We start from the raw sequence: 16,442 nt of genomic DNA on the forward strand, positions 1-16,442 counted from the left end.
GCTGTTTACGGAGTGGGAGCAGAGTGCAGCGGCTGGTTATATGTCGGGAGCAGAGAGGAGCGGCTGTTTACAGAGGCAGAGAATGAGGAGCGGCTGGTTTAAGAGTTGCAGCAGAGAGGAGCGGCTGGTTACAGAGTGGGAGCAGAGAGAAGCGGCTGGTTACAGAGTGGGAGCAGAGAGGAGCTACTGTTTACAGAGTGGTAGCAGAGAGGAGCGGCTGTTTACTGAGTGGGAGCAGAGAGGAGCGGATGGTTACTGAGGCACAGAATGAGGAGCGACTGGTTACAGAGTGGTAGCAGAGAGGAGCGGCTGGTTACAGAGTGGGAGCAGAGAGGAGGGGCTGTTGACGGAATGGGAGCAGTGAGGAGCCGCTGTTTACAGAGTGGGAGCAGAGAGGAGCGGCTGGTTACAGAGTGAGAGCAGAGAGGAGCGGCTCGATCCAGAGTGGGAGCAGAGTGGAGCGGCTGTTTCCAGAGTGGGAGCAGAGAGGAGCGGCTGGTTCCAGAGTGGGAGAAGAGAGGAGCGGCTGGTTACAGAGTGGGAGCAGAGAGGAGCGGCTCGATCCAGAGTGGGAGCAGAGAGGAGCGGCTGGTTGCAGAGTGGGAGCAGAGAGGAGCGGCTGTTTCCAGAGTGGGAGCAGAGAGGAGCGGCTGGTTCCAGAGTGGGAGCAGAGCGAAGCGGCTGGTTCCAGAGTGGGAGAAGAGAGGAGCGGCTATTTACAGAGTGGGAGCAGAGAGGAGCGGCTGGCTAAGGAGTGGGAGCAGAGAGGAACGGCTGTTTACAGAGTTGGAGCAGAGAGGAGGGGCTGTTGACGGAGTGGGAGCAGAGAGGAGCCGCTGTTTACAGAGTGGGAGCAGAGAGGGGCGGCTCGTTCCAGAGTGGGAGCAGAGAGGAGCGGCTGGTGGCAGAGTGGGAGCAGAGAGAAGCGGCTGGTTCCAGAGTGGGAGCAGAGAGGAGCGGCTATTTACAGAGTGGAAGCAGAGAGGAACGGCTGTTTACAGAGTTCGAGCAGAGAGGAGGGGCTGGTGACGGAGCGGGAGCAGAGAGGAGCCGCTGTTTACAGAGTGGGAGCAGATATGAGCGGCTAGTTCCAGAGTGGGAGCAGAGAGAAGCGGCTGTTTACAGAGCGGGAGCAGAGAGGAGCGGCTGGTTCCAGAGTGGGAGCAGAGAGAAGCGGCTGGTTCCAGAGTGGGAGCAGAGAGGAGCGGCTGGTTACAGAGTGGGAGCAGAGAGGAGCGGCTACTTACAGAGTGGGAGCAGAGAGGAGGGGCTGTTTACAGAATGGGAGGGAGAGGAGCGGCTGGCTAAGGAGTGGGAGCAGAGAGGAACGGCTGTTTACAGAGTTGGAGCAGAGAGGAGGGGCTGTTGACGGAGGGGGAGCAGAGAGGAGCCGCTGTTTACAGAGTGGGAGCAGATAGGAGCGGCTAGTTCCAAAGTGGGAGCAGAGAGGAGCGGCTCGTTCCAGAGTGGGAGCAGGGAGGAGCGGCTGGTTGCAGAGTGGGAGCAGAGAGGAGCGGCTGTTTCCAGAGTGGGAGCAGAGAGGAGCGCCTTGTTCCAGAGTGGGAGCAGAGAGGAACGGCTGTTTACAGAGTTCCAGCAGAGAGGAGGGGCTGTTGATGGAGTGGGAGCAGAGAGGAGCCGCTGATTACAGAGTGGGAGCAGATAGGAGCGGCTAGTTCCAGAGTGGGAGCAGAGAGGAGCGGCTGGTGCAGAAGTGGGAGCAGAGAGGAGCGGCTGATTACTGAGGCAGAGAATGAGGAGCGGCTGGTTATAGAGTTGCAGCAGAGAGGAGAGGCTTGTTACAGAGTGGGAGCAGAGAGGAGCGGCTGCTTCCAGATTGGGAGCAGAGAGGAGCGGCTGGTTACAGAGTGGGAGCAAAGTGGAGCGGCTGGTTCCAGAGTGGGAGCAGAGAGGAGCGGCTGGTTCCGGAGTGGGAGCAGAGAGGAGCGGCTGGTTCCAGAGTGGGAGCAGAGAGGAGCGGCTGGTTCCAGAGTGGGAGCAGAGAGGAGCGGCTGGTTACAGAGTGGGAGCAGAGAGGAGCGGCTGTTTACAGAGTGGGAGCAGAGAGGAGCGGCTGGCTACGGAGTGGGAGCAGAGAGGAGCGGCTTGTTCCAGAGTGGGAGCAGAGAGAAGCGGCTGGTTCCAGAGTGGGAGCAGAGAGGAGCGGCTATTTACAGAGTGGGAGCAGAGAGGAGGGGCTGTTGACGGAGCGGGAGCAGAGAGGAACGGCTGTTTACAGAGTTCGAGCAGAGAGGAGGGGCTGGTGACGGAGCGGGAGCAGAGAGGAGCCGCTGTTTACAGAGTGGGAGCAGATATGAGCGGCTAGTTCCAGAGTGGGAGCAGAGAGAAGCGGCTGTTTACAGAGCGGGAGCAGAGAGGAGCGGCTGGTTCCAGAGTGGGAGCAGAGAGAAGCGGCTGGTTCCAGAGTGGGAGCAGAGAGGAGCGGCTGGTTACAGAGTGGGAGCAGAGAGGAGCGGCTACTTACAGAGTGGGAGCAGAGAGGAGGGGCTGTTTACAGAATGGGAGGGAGAGGAGCGGCTGGCTAAGGAGTGGGAGCAGAGAGGAACGGCTGTTTACAGAGTTGGAGCAGAGAGGAGGGGCTGTTGACGGAGGGGGAGCAGAGAGGAGCCGCTGTTTACAGAGTGGGAGCAGATAGGAGCGGCTAGTTCCAAAGTGGGAGCAGAGAGGAGCGGCTCGTTCCAGAGTGGGAGCAGGGAGGAGCGGCTGGTTGCAGAGTGGGAGCAGAGAGGAGCGGCTGTTTCCAGAGTGGGAGCAGAGAGGAGCGCCTTGTTCCAGAGTGGGAGCAGAGAGGAACGGCTGTTTACAGAGTTCCAGCAGAGAGGAGGGGCTGTTGATGGAGTGGGAGCAGAGAGGAGCCGCTGATTACAGAGTGGGAGCAGATAGGAGCGGCTAGTTCCAGAGTGGGAGCAGAGAGGAGCGGCTGGTGCAGAAGTGGGAGCAGAGAGGAGCGGCTGATTACTGAGGCAGAGAATGAGGAGCGGCTGGTTATAGAGTTGCAGCAGAGAGGAGAGGCTTGTTACAGAGTGGGAGCAGAGAGGAGCGGCTGCTTCCAGATTGGGAGCAGAGAGGAGCGGCTGGTTACAGAGTGGGAGCAAAGTGGAGCGGCTGGTTCCAGAGTGGGAGCAGAGAGGAGCGGCTGGTTCCGGAGTGGGAGCAGAGAGGAGCGGCTGGTTCCAGAGTGGGAGCAGAGAGGAGCGGCTGGTTCCAGAGTGGGAGCAGAGAGGAGCGGCTGGTTACAGAGTGGGAGCAGAGAGGAGCGGCTGTTTACAGAGTGGGAGCAGAGAGGAGCGGCTGGCTACGGAGTGGGAGCAGAGAGGAGCGGCTTGTTCCAGAGTGGGAGCAGAGAGAAGCGGCTGGTTCCAGAGTGGGAGCAGAGAGGAGCGGCTATTTACAGAGTGGGAGCAGAGAGGAGGGGCTGTTGACGGAGCGGGAGCAGAGAGGAGCGGCTGTTTACAGAGTGGGAGCTGAGAGGAGCGGCTGTTTACGGAGTTGGAGCAGAGAGGAGGAGCTGTTTATTGAGTGGGAGCAGAGAGGAGCGGCAGGTTGCAGAGTGGGATCAGAGATGAGCGGATGGTTACAGAGGCAGGGGAAGAGGAGCGGCTGGTTACAGAGTGGGAGCAGAGAGGAGCGGTTGGTTCCAGAGTGGGAGCAGAGAGAAGCGGCTGGTTCCAGAGTGGGAGCAGAGAGGAGCGGCTGGTTCCAGAGTGGTAGCAGAGAGGAGCGGCTGGTTCCAGAGTGGGTGTAGAGAGGAGCGGCTGGTTCCAGAGTGGGATCAGAGAGGAGCGGCTGGTTAATGAGTGGGAGCAGAGAGGAACAGCTGGTTACAGAAGCTCAGAATGAGGAGCGGCTGGTTACAGAGTTGCAGCAGAGATGGGCTGCTGGTTACAGAGTGGGAGCAGAGAGGAGCGGCTGTTTACGGATTTGGAGCAGAGAGGAGCGGCTGTTTATAGAGTGGGAGCAGAGAGGAGGGGCTGTTGACGGAGCGGGAGCAGAGAGGAGCGGCTGTTTACAGAGTGGGAGCTGAGATGAGCGGCTGTTTACGGAGTTGGAGCAGAGAGGAGCGGCTGTTTATAGAGTGGGAGCAGAGAGGAGCGGCAGGTTACAGAGTGGGAGCAGAGAGGAGCGGCTGGTTACAGAGGCAGAGAATGAGGAGCGGCTGGTTATAGAGTTGCAGCAGAGAGGAGCGGCTGGTTACAGAGTGGGAGCAGAGAGGAACTGCTGGTTCCAGAGTGGGAGCAGAGAGGAGCGGCTGGTTCCAGACTGGGAGCAGAGAGTAGCAGCTGGTTCAAGAGTGGAAGCAGAGAGGAGCGGCTGGTTCCAGAGTGGGAGCAGAGAGGCGCGGCTGGTTACAGAGTGGGAGCAGAGACGAGCGACTGGTTACAGAGGCAGAGAATGAGGAGCGGCTGGTTATCGAGTTGCAGCAGAGAGAAAGCGGCTGGTTACAGAGTGGGTGTAGAGAGGAGCGGCTGGTTACAGAGTGGGAGTAGAGAGGATCGGCTGTTTAGGGAGTGGGTGCAGAGAGGAGCGGCTGTTTACGGAGTGGGAGCAGAGTGCAGCGGCTGGTTATATGTCGGGAGCAGAGAGGAGCGGCTGTTTACAGAGGCAGAGAATGAGGAGCGGCTGGTTTAATAGTTGCAGCAGAGAGGAGCGGCTGTTTACAGAGTGGGAGCCGAGAGGAGCGGCTGGTTACAGAGTGGGAGCAGAGAGAAGCGGCTGGTTACAGAGTGGTAGCAGAGAGGAGCGGCTGTTTACTGAGTGGGAGCAGAGAGGAGCGGCTGGTTACTGAGGCACAGAATGAGGAGCGGCTGGTTACAGAGTGGGAGCAGAGAGGAGCGGCTGGTTACAGATGGGAGCTGAGAGGAGGGGCTGTTGACGGAGCGGGAGCAGAGAAGATCGGGTGTTTACAGAGTGGGAGCAGGGAGGAGCGACTGTTTACGGAGTGGGAGCAGAGAGGAGCGGCTGGTAACGGAGTGGGAGCAAAGTGGAGCGGCTGGCTCCAGAGTGGGAGCAGAGCGGAGCGGCTGGTTCCAGATTGGGAGCAGAGAGGAGCGGCTGGTTCCAGAGTGGGAGCAGGGAGTAGCGGCTGGTTACAGAGTGGGAGCAGAGAGGAGCGGCTGTTTACAGAGTGGGAGCAGAGAGGAGCGGCTGGTTCCATAGTGGGAGCAGAGAGGAGCGGTTGGTTACAGAGTGGTAGCAGAGAGGAGGGGCTGTTGACGGAGTGGGAGCAGAGAGGAGCCGCTGTTTACAGAGTGGGAGCAGAGAGAAGCGGCTGTTTACAGAGCGGGAGCAGAGAGGAGCGGCTGGTTACAGCGTGGGAGCAGAGAGGAGCGGCTGGTTACAGAGTGGGAGCAGAGAGGAGGGGCTGTTGACGGAGTGGGAGCAGTGAGGAGCCGCTGTTTACAGAGTGGGAGCAGAGAGGAGCGGCTGGTTACAGAGTGGGAGCAGAGAGGAGCGGCTCGATCCAGAGTGGGAGCAGAGAGGAGCGGCTGGTTGCAGAGTGGGAGCAGAGAGGAGCGGCTGTTTCCAGAGTGGGAGCAGAGCGGAGCGGCTGGTTCCAGAGTGGGAGCAGAGAGAAGCGGCTGGTTCCAGAGTGGGAGCAGAGAGAAGCGGCTATTTACAGAGTGGGAGCAGAGAGGAACGGCTATTTACAGAGTGGGAGCAGAGAGGAGCGGCTGGCTAAGGAGTGGGAGCAGAGAGGAACGGCTGTTTACAGAGTTGGAGCAGAGAGGAGGGGCTGTTGACGGAGTGGGAGCAGAGAGGAGCCGCTGTTTACAGAGTGGGAGCAGAGAGGAGCGGCTCGTTCCAGAGTGGGAGCAGAGAGGAGCGGCTGGTGGCAGAGTGGGAGCAGAGAGAAGCGGCTGGTTCCAGAGTGGGAGCAGAGAGGAGCGGCTATTTACAGAGTGGGAGCAGAGAGGAACGGCTGTTTACGGAGTTCGAGCAGGGAGGAGGGGCTGGTGACGGAGCGGGAGCAGAGAGGAGCCGCTGTTTACAGAGTGGGAGCAGATATGAGCGGCTAGTTCCAGAGTGGGAGCAGAGAGAAGCGGCTGTTTACAGAGTGGGAGCAGAGAGGAGCGGCTATTTACAGAGTGGGAGCAGAGAGGAGGGGCTGTTGACGGAGCGGGAGCAGAGAGGAGCGGCTGTTTACAGAGTGGGAGCAGGGAGGAGCGGCTGGCTAAGGAGTGGGAGCAGAGAGGAATGGCTGTTTACAGAGTTGGAGCAGAGAGGAGGGGCTGTTGACGGAGTGGGAGCAGAGAGGAGCCGCTGTTTACAGAGTGGGAGCAGATAGGAGCGGCTAGTTCCAGAGTGGGAGCAGAGAGGAGCGGCTCGTTCCAGAGTGGGAGCAGAGAGGAGCGGCTGGTGGCAGAGTGGGAGCAGAGAGGAGCGGCTGTTTCCAGAGTGTGAGCAGAGAGGAGCGGCTGGTTCCAGATTGGGAGCAGAGAGGAACGGCTGTTTACAGAGTTCCAGCAGAGAGGAGGGGCTGTTGATGGAGTGGGAGCAGAGAGGAGCCGCTGATTACAGAGTGGGAGCAGATAGGAGCGGCTAGTTCCAGAGTGGGAGCAGAGAGGAGCGGCTGGTGCCAGAGTGGGAGCAGAGAGGAGCGGCTGATTACTGAGGCAGAGAATGAGGAGCGGCTGGTTATAGAGTTGCAGCAGAGAGGAGAGGCTTGTTACAGAGTGGGAGCAGAGACGAGCGGCTGCTTCCAGATTGGGAGCAGAGAGGAGCGGCTGGTTACAGAGTGGGAGCAGAGAGGAGCGGCTGGTTCCAGAGTGGGAGCAGAGAGTAGCGGCTGGTTCCAGAGTGGGAGCAGAGAGGAGCGGCTGGTTCCAGAGTGGGAGCAGAGAGGAGCGGCTGGTTCCAGAGTGGGAGCAGAGAGGAGCGGCTGGTTCCAATTGGGAGCAGAGAGTAGCGGCTGGTTACAGAGTGGGAGCAGAGAGGAGCGGCTGGTTCCAGAGTGGGAGCAGAGAGGAGCGGCTGGTTCCAGAGTGGGAGCAGAGAGGAGCGGCTGGTTCCAGAGTGGGAGCAGAGAGGAGCGGCTGGTTCCAGAGTGGGAGCAGAGAGTAGCGGCTGGTTACAGAGTGGGAGCAGAGAGGAGCGGCTGTTTACAGAGTGGGAGCAGAGCGGAGCGGCTGGTTACATAGTGGGAGCAGAGAGGAGCGGCTGGTTACAGAGTGGGAGCAGAGAGGAGGGGCTGTTGACGGAGTGGGAGCAGAGAGGAGCCGCTGTTTACAGAGTGGGAGCAGAGAGAAGCGGCTGTTTACAGAGCGGGAGCAGAGAGCAGCGGCTGGTGACTGAGGCAGAGAATGAGGAGCGGCTGGTTATAGAGTTGCAGCAGAGAGGAGAGGCTTGTTACAGAGTGGGAGCAGAGAGAAGCGGCTGCTTCCAGATTGGGAGCAGAGAGGAGCGGCTGGTTGCAGAGTGGGAGCAGAGTGGAGCTGCTGGTTCCAGAGTTGGAGCAGAGAGGAGCGGCTGGTTCCATTTCGGAGCCGAGAGGTGCGGCGATTTACAGAGTGGGAGCAGAGAGGAACGGCTGTTTACAGAGTGGGAGCAGAGAGGAGCGGCTGGTTACGGAGTGGGAGCAGAGAGGAGCGGCTGGTTACAGAAGCTCAGAATGAGGAGCGGCTGGTTACAGATTGCAGCAGAGATGAGCTGCTGGTTACAGAGTTGGAGCAGAGAGGAGCGGCTGGTTACAGAGTGGGAGCAGAGAGGAGGGGCTGTTGACGGAGTGGGAGCAGAGAGGAGACGCTGTTTACAGAGTGGGAGCAGAGAGGAGCGGCTGGTTACAGAGTGGGAGCCGAGAGGAGCGGCTCGTTCCAGAGTGGGAGCAGAGAGGAGCGGCTGGTTGCAGAGTGGGAGCAGAGAGGAGCGGCTGGTTATAGAGTTGCAGCAGAGAGGAGAGGCTTGCTCCAGAGTGGGAGCAGAGAGGAGCGGCTGTTTCCAGAGTGGGAGCAGAGAGGAGCGGCTGGTTCCAGAGCGGGAGCAGAGAGGAGCGGCTATTTACAGAGTGGGAGCAGAGAGGAACGGCTGTTTACAGAGTGGGAGCAGAGAGGAACGGCTGTTTACAGAGTGGGAGCAGAGAGGAGCGGCTGGCTACGGAGTGGGAGCAGAGAGGAACGGCTGTTTACAGAGTTCGAGCAGAGAGGAGGGGCTGTTGACGGAGTGGGAGCAGAGAGGAGCGGCTGTTTCCAGAGTGGGAGCAGAGAGGAGCGGCTTGTTCCAGAGTGGGAGCAGAGAGAAGCGGCCGGTTCCAGAGTGGGAGCAGAGAGGAGCGGCTATTTACAGAGTGGGAGCAGAGAGGAGGGGCTGTTGACGGAGCGGGAGCAGAGAGGTGCGGCTGTTTACAGAGTGGGAGCTGAGAGGAGCGGCTGTTTACGGAGTTGGAGCAGAGAGGAGCAGCTGTATATTGAGTGGGAGCAGAGAGGAGCGGATGGTTACAGAGGCAGGGAATGAGGAGCGGCTGGTTACAGAGTGGGAGCAGAGAGGAGCGGTTGGTACCAGAGTGGGAGCAGAGAGGAGCGGCTGGTTCCAGAGTTGTAGCAGAGAGGAGCGGCTAGATCCAGAGTGGGTGCAGAGATGGGCTGCTGGGTACAGAGTGGGAGCAGAGAGGAGAGGCTGTTGACAGAGTGGGAGCAGAGAGGAGCGGCTGTTTACAGAGTGGGAGCAGAGGGGAGCGGCTGTTTACGGAGTTGGAGCAGAGAGGAGCGGCTGTTTATAGAGTGGGAGCAGAGAGGAGGGGATGTTGACGGACCGGGAGCAGAGAGGAGCGGCTGTTTACAGAGTGGGAGCTGAGATGAGCGGCTGTTTACGGAGTTGGAGCAGAGAGGAGCGGCTGTTTATGGAGTGGGAGCAGAGAGGAGCGCCAGGTTACAGAGTGGGAGCAGAGAGGAGCGGCTGGTTACAGAGGCAGAGAATGAGGAGCGGCTGGTTATAGAGTTGCAGCAGAGAGGAGCGGCTGGTTACAGAGTGGGTGCAGAGAGGAACTGCTGGTTCCAGAGTGGGAGCAGAGAGGAGCGGCTGGTTCCAGACTGGGAGCAGAGAGGAGCGGCTGGTTACAGAGTGGGAGCAGAGATGAGCGACTGGTTACAGAGGCAGAGAATGAGGAGCGGCTGGTTATAGAGTTGCAGCAGAGAGAAAGCGGCTGGTTACAGAGTGGGTGTAGAAAGGAGCGGCTGGTTACAGAGTAGGAGTAGAGAGGATCGGCTGTTTAGGGAGTGGGTGCAGAGAGGAGCGGCTGTTTACGGAGTGGGAGCAGAGTGCAGCGGCTGGTTATATGTCGGGAGCAGAGAGGAGCGGCTGTTTACAGAGGCAGAGAATGAGTAGCGGTTGGTTTAAGAGTTGCAGAAGAGAGGAGCGGCTGTTTACAGAGTGGGAGCCGAGAGGAGCGGCTGGTTACAGAGTGGGAGCAGAGAGAAGCGGCTGGTTACAGAGTGGGTGCAGAGAGGAGCTCCTGTTTACAGAGTGGTAGCAGAGAGGAGCGGCTGTTTACTGAGTGGGAGCAGAGAGGAGCGGCTGGTTACTGAGGCACAGAATGAGGAGCGGCTGGTTACAGAGTGGGAGCAGAGAGGAGCGGCTGGTTACAGATGGGAGCTGAGAGGAGGGGCTGTTGACGGAGCGGGAGCAGAGAAGATCGGGTGTTTACAGAGTGGGAGCAGGGAGGAGCAACTGTTTACGGAGTGGGAGCAGAGAGGAGCGGCTGGTAACGGAGTGGGAGCAGAGACGATCGGCTGGTTAAAGAAGCTCAGAATGAGGAGCGGCTGGTGACAGAGTGTGAGCAGAGAGGAGCGTCTAGTTACAGAGTGGGAGCAGAGAGAAGCGGTTGGTTACAGAGTGGGAGCAGAGAGGATCGGCTGTTTACAGAGTGGGAGCAGAGAGGAGCGGCTGGTTACAGAGTGGGAGCAGAGAGGAGCGGCTGTTTACAGAGTGGCAGCAGAGAGGAGGGGCTGTTGACGGAGTTGGAGCAGAGAGGAGCCGCTGTTTACAGAGTGGGAGCAGAGAGGAGCGGTTGTTTACAGAGTGGGAGCAGAGAGGAGCGGCTCGTTCCAGATTGGGAGCAGAGAGGAGCGGCTGGTTGCAGAGTGGGAGCAGAGAGGAGCGGCTAGTTCCAGATTGGGAGCAGAGAGGAGCGGCTGGTTCCAGATTGGGAGCAGAGAGGAGCGGCTGGTTCCAGAGTGGGAGCAGAGAGGAGCGGCTGGTTCCAGAGCGGGAGCAGAGAGGAGCGGCTGGTTCAAGAGTGGGAGCAGAGAGGAGCTACTGTTTACTGAGTGGGAGCAGAGAGGAGCGGCTGGTTACTGAGGCACAGAATGAGGAGCGGCTGGTTACAGAGTGGGAGCAGAGAGGAGCGGCTGGTTACAGATGGGAGCTGAGAGGAGGGGCTGTTGACGGAGCGGGAGCAGAGAGGATCGGGTGTTTACAGAGTGGGAGCAGGGAGGAGCGACTGTTTACGGAGTGGGAGCAGAGACGATCGGCTGGTTAAAGAAGCTCAGAATGAGGAGCGGCTGGTTACAGAGTGTGAGCAGAGAGGAGCGTCTAGTTACAGAGTGGGAGCAGAGAGAAGCGGCTGGTTACAGAGTGGGAGCAGAGAGGAGCGTCTAGTTACAGAGTGGGAGCAGAGAGAAGCGGCTGGTTACAGAGTGGGAGCAGAGAGAAGCGGCTGTTTACAGAGTGGGAGCAGAGAGGAGCGGCTGGTTACAGAGTGGGAGCAGAGAGGAGGGGCTGGTTACAGGGTGGGAGCAGAGAGGAGGGGCTGTTGACGGAGTGGGAGCAGAGAGGAGCCGCTGTTTACAGAGTGGGAGCAGAGAGGAGCGGCTGGTTACAGAGTGGGAGCAGAGAGGAGCGGCTCGTTCCAGAGTGGGAGCAGAGAGGAGCGGCTGGTTGCAGAGTGGGAGCAGAGAGGAGCGGCTTTTTCCAGAGTGGGAGCAGAGAGGAGTGGCTGGTTCCAGAGTGGGAGCAGAGAGAAGCGGCTGGTTCCAGAGTGGGAGCAGAGAGGAGCGGCTATTTACAGAGTGGGAGCAGAGAGGAACGGCTGTTTACAGAGTGGGAGCAGAGAGGAGCGGCTGGCTACGGAGTGGGAGCAGAGAGGAACGGCTGTTTACAGAGTTGGAGCAGAGAGGAGGGGCTGTTGACGGAGTGGGAGCAGAGAGGAGCCGCTGTTTACAGAGTGGGAGCAGAGAGGAGCGGCTGGTTACAGAGTGGGAGCAGAGAGGAGAGGATCGTTCCAGAGTGGGAGCAGAGAGGAGCGGCTGGTTGCAGAGTGGGAGCAGAGAGGAGCGGCTAGTTCCAGATTGGGAGCAGAGAGGATCGGCTGGTTCCAGAGTGGGAGCAGAGAGGAGCGGCTGGTTCCAGAGTGGGAGCAGAGAGGAGCGGCTGTTTACAGAGCGGGAGCAGAGAGGAGCGGCTGGCTGCAGAGTGGGAGCAGAGAGGAGCGGCTGTTTACAGAGCGGGAGCAGAGAGGAGCGGCTGGCTCCAGAGTGGGAGCAGAGAGGAGCGGCTAGTTCCAGAGTGGGAGCAGAGAGGAGAGGCTCGTTCCAGAGTGGGAGCAGAGAGGAGCGGCTGGTTACTGAGGCACAGAATGAGGAGCGGCTGGTTACAGAGTGGGAGCAGAGAGGAGCGGCTGGTTACAGAGTGGGAGCAGAGAGGAGAGGCTCGTTCCAGAGTGGGAGCAGAGAGGAGCGGCTGGTTGCAGAGTGGGAGCAGAGAGGAGCGGCTAGTTCCAGATTGAGAGCAGAGAGGAGGGGCTGTTGACGGAGCGGGAGCAGAGAGGTGCGGCTGTTTACAGAGTGGGAGCTGAGAGGAGCGGCTGTTTACGGAGTTGGAGCAGAGAGGAGCAGCTGTTTATTGAGTGGGAGCAGAGAGGAGCGGATGGTTACAGAGGCAGGGAATGAGGAGCGGCTGGTTACAGAGTGGGAGCAGAGAGGAGCGGTTGGTACCAGATTGGGAGCAGAGAGTAGCGGCTGGTTCCAGAGTGGGAGCAGAGAGGAGCGGCTGGTTCCAGAGTGGTAGCAGAGAGGAGCGGCTAGATCCAGAGTGGGTGCAGAGATGGCCTGCTGGGTACAGAGTGGGAGCAGAGACGAGAGGCTGTTGACAGAGTGGGAGCAGAGAGGAGCGGCTGTTTACAGAGGGGGAGCAGAGGGGAGCGGCTGTTTACGGAGTTGGAGCAGAGAGGAGCGGCTGTTTATAGAGTGGGAGCAGAGAGGAGGGGCTGTTGACGGAGCGGGAGCAGAGAGGAGCGGCTGTTTACAGAGTGGGAGCTGAGATGAGCGGCTGTTTACGGAGTTGGAGCAGAGAGGAGCGGCTGTTTATAGAGTGGGAGCAGAGAGGAGCGCCAGGTTACAGAGTGGGAGCAGAGATGAGCGGCTGGTTACAGAGGCAGAGAATGAGGAGCGGCTGGTTATAGAGTTGCAGCAGAGAGGAGCGGCTGGTTACAGAGTGGGTGCAGAGAGGAACTGCTGGTTCCAGAGTGAGAGCAGAGTGGGAGCAGGGAGTAGAGAGGATCGGCTGTTTAGGGAGTGGGTGCAGAGAGGAGCGGCTGTTAATGGAGTGGGAGCAGAGTGCAGCGGCTGGTTATATGTCGGGAGCAGAGAGGAGCGGCTGTTTACAGAGGCAGAGAATGAGTAGCGGTTGGTTTAAGAGTTGCAGAAGAGAGGAGCGGCTGTTTACAGAGTGGGAGCCGAGAGGAGCGGCTGGTTACAGAGTGGGAGCAGAGAGAAGCGGCTGGTTACAGAGTGGGAGCAGAGAGGAGCTCCTGTTTACAGAGTGGTAGCAGAGAGGAGCGGCTGTTTACTGAGTGGGACAGAGAGGAGCGGCTGGTTACTGAGGCACAGAATGAGGAGCGGCTGGTTATAGAGTGGGAGCAGAGAGGAGCGGCTGGTTACAGATGGGAGCTGAGAGGAGGGGCTGTTGACGGAGCGGGAGCAGAGAAGATCGGGTGTTTACAGAGTGGGAGCAGGGAGGAGCGACTGTTTACGGAGTGGGAGCAGAGAGGAGCGGCTGGTAACGGAGTGGGAGCAGAGACGATCGGCTGGTTAAAGAAGCTCAGAATGAGGAGCGGCTGGTTACAGAGTGTGAGCAGAGAGGAGCGTCTAGTTACAGAGTGGGAGCAGAGAGAAGCGGTTGGTTACAGAGTGGGAGCAGAGAGGAGCGGCTGGTTGCAGAGTGGGAGCAGAGAGGAGGGGCTGTTGACGGAGTTGGAGCAGAGAGGAGCCGCTGTTTACAGAGTGGGAGCAGAGAGGAGCGGCTGTTTACAGAGTGGGAGCAGAGAGGAGCGGCTCGTTCCAGAGTGGGAGCAGAGAGGAGCGGCTGGTTGCAGAGTGGGAGCAGAGAGGAGCGGCTAGTTCCAGATTGGGAGCAGAGAGGAGCGGCTGGTTCCAGAGTGGGAGCAGAGAGGAGCGGCTGGTTCCAGAGTGGGAGCAGAGAGGAGCGGCTGGTTCCAGAGCGGGAGCAGAGAGGAGCGGCTGTTTATAGAGCGGGAGCAGATGGAGCGGCTGGTTCCAGAGTGGGAGCAGAGAGGAGCGGCTGGTTCCAGAGTGGGAGCAGAGAGGAGCTACTGTTTACTGAGTGGGAGCAGAGAGGAGCGGCTGGTTACTGAGGCACAGAATGAGGAGCGGCTGGTTACAGAGTGGGAGCAGAGAGGAGCGGCTGGTTACAGATGGGAGCTGAGAGGAGGGGCTGTTGACGGAGCGGGAGCAGAGAGGATCGGGTGTTTACAGAGTGGGAGCAGGGAGGAGCGACTGTTTACGGAGTGGGAGCAGAGACGATCGGCTGGTTAAAGAAGCTCAGAATGAGGAGCGGCTGGTTACAGAGTGTGAGCAGAGAGGAGCGTCTAGTTACAGAGTGGGAGCAGAGAGAAGCGGCTGGTTACAGAGTGGGAGCAGAGAGGAGCGGCTGGTAACGGAGTGGGAGCAGAGACGATCGGCTGGTTAAAGAAGCTCAGAATGAGGAGCGGCTGGTTACAGAGTGTAAGCAGAGAGGAGCGTCTAGTTACAGAGTGGGAGCAGAGAGAAGCGGCTGGTTACAGAGTGGGAGCAGAGAGGAGCGGCTGTTTACAGAGTGGGAGCAGAGAGGAGCGGCTGGTTACAGAGTGGGAGCAGAGAGGATGGGCTGGTTACAGAGTGGGATTAGAGAGGAGGGGCTGTTGACGGAGTGGGAGCAGAGAGGAGCCGCTGTTTACAGAGTGGGAGCAGAGAGGAGCGCCAGGTTACAGAGTGGGAGCAGAGATGAGCGGCTGGTTACAGAGGCAGAGAATGAGGAGCGGCTGGTTATAGAGTTGCAGCAGAGAGGAGCGGCTGGTTACAGAGTGGGTGCAGAGAGGAACTGCTGGTTCCAGAGTGAGAGCAGAGTGGGAGCAGGGAGTAGAGAGGATCGGCTGTTTAGGGAGTGGGTGCAGAGAGGAGCGGCTGTTAATGGAGTGGGAGCAGAGTGCAGCGGCTGGTTATATGTCGGGAGCAGAGAGGAGCGGCTGTTTACAGAGGCAGAGAATGAGTAGCGGTTGGTTTAAGAGTTGCAGAAGAGAGGAGCGGCTGTTTACAGAGTGGGAGCCGAGAGGAGCGGCTGGTTACAGAGTGGGAGCAGAGAGAAGCGGCTGGTTACAGAGTGGGAGCAGAGAGGAGCTCCTGTTTACAGAGTGGTAGCAGAGAGGAGCGGCTGTTTACTGAGTGGGACAGAGAGGAGCGGCTGGTTACTGAGGCACAGAATGAGGAGCGGCTGGTTATAGAGTGGGAGCAGAGAGGAGCGGCTGGTTACAGATGGGAGCTGAGAGGAGGGGCTGTTGACGGAGCGGGAGCAGAGAAGATCGGGTGTTTACAGAGTGGGAGCAGGGAGGAGCGACTGTTTACGGAGTGGGAGCAGAGAGGAGCGGCTGGTAACGGAGTGGGAGCAGAGACGATCGGCTGGTTAAAGAAGCTCAGAATGAGGAGCGGCTGGTTACAGAGTGTGAGCAGAGAGGAGCGTCTAGTTACAGAGTGGGAGCAGAGAGAAGCGGTTGGTTACAGAGTGGGAGCAGAGAGGAGCGGCTGGTTGCAGAGTGGGAGCAGAGAGGAGGGGCTGTTGACGGAGTTGGAGCAGAGAGGAGCCGCTGTTTACAGAGTGGGAGCAGAGAGGAGCGGCTGTTTACAGAGTGGGAGCAGAGAGGAGCGGCTCGTTCCAGAGTGGGAGCAGAGAGGAGCGGCTGGTTGCAGAGTGGGAGCAGAGAGGAGCGGCTAGTTCCAGATTGGGAGCAGAGAGGAGCGGCTGGTTCCAGAGTGGGAGCAGAGAGGAGCGGCTGGTTCCAGAGTGGGAGCAGAGAGGAGCGGCTGGTTCCAGAGCGGGAGCAGAGAGGAGCGGCTGTTTATAGAGCGGGAGCAGATGGAGCGGCTGGTTCCAGAGTGGGAGCAGAGAGGAGCGGCTGGTTCCAGAGTGGGAGCAGAGAGGAGCTACTGTTTACTGAGTGGGAGCAGAGAGGAGCGGCTGGTTACTGAGGCACAGAATGAGGAGCGGCTGGTTACAGAGTGGGAGCAGAGAGGAGCGGCTGGTTACAGATGGGAGCTGAGAGGAGGGGCTGTTGACGGAGCGGGAGCAGAGAGGATCGGGTGTTTACAGAGTGGGAGCAGGGAGGAGCGACTGTTTACGGAGTGGGAGCAGAGACGATCGGCTGGTTAAAGAAGCTCAGAATGAGGAGCGGCTGGTTACAGAGTGTGAGCAGAGAGGAGCGTCTAGTTACAGAGTGGGAGCAGAGAGAAGCGGCTGGTTACAGAGTGGGAGCAGAGAGGAGCGGCTGGTAACGGAGTGGGAGCAGAGACGATCGGCTGGTTAAAGAAGCTCAGAATGAGGAGCGGCTGGTTACAGAGTGTAAGCAGAGAGGAGCGTCTAGTTACAGAGTGGGAGCAGAGAGAAGCGGCTGGTTACAGAGTGGGAGCAGAGAGGAGCGGCTGTTTACAGAGTGGGAGCAGAGAGGAGCGGCTGGTTACAGAGTGGGAGCAGAGAGGATGGGCTGGTTACAGAGTGGGATTAGAGAGGAGGGGCTGTTGACGGAGTGGGAGCAGAGAGGAGCCGCTGTTTACAGAGTGGGAGCAGAGAGGAGCGGCTGGTTACAGAGTGGGAGCAGAGAGGAGCGGCTCGTTCCAGAGTGGGAGCAGAGAGGAGCGGCTGGTTGCAGAGTGGGAGCAGAGAGGAGCGGCTTTTTCCAGAGTGGGAGAAGAGAGGAGTGGCTGGTTCCAGAGTGGGAGCAGAGAGAAGCGGCTGGTTCCAGAGTGGGAGCAGAGAGGAGCGGCTATTTACAGAGTGGGAGCAGAGAGCAACGGCTGTTTACAGAGTGGGAGCAGAGAGGAGCGGCTGGCTACGGAGTGGGAGCAGAGAGGAACGGCTGTTTACAGAGTTGGAGCAGAGAGGAGGGGCTGTTGACGGAGTGGGAGCAGAGAGGAGCCGCTGTTTACAGAGTGGGAGCAGAGAGG

Source organism: Pristiophorus japonicus, unplaced genomic scaffold (assembly GCF_044704955.1).
Source record: "Pristiophorus japonicus isolate sPriJap1 unplaced genomic scaffold, sPriJap1.hap1 HAP1_SCAFFOLD_225, whole genome shotgun sequence".
Lineage (NCBI taxonomy): Eukaryota > Metazoa > Chordata > Chondrichthyes > Pristiophoridae > Pristiophorus > Pristiophorus japonicus.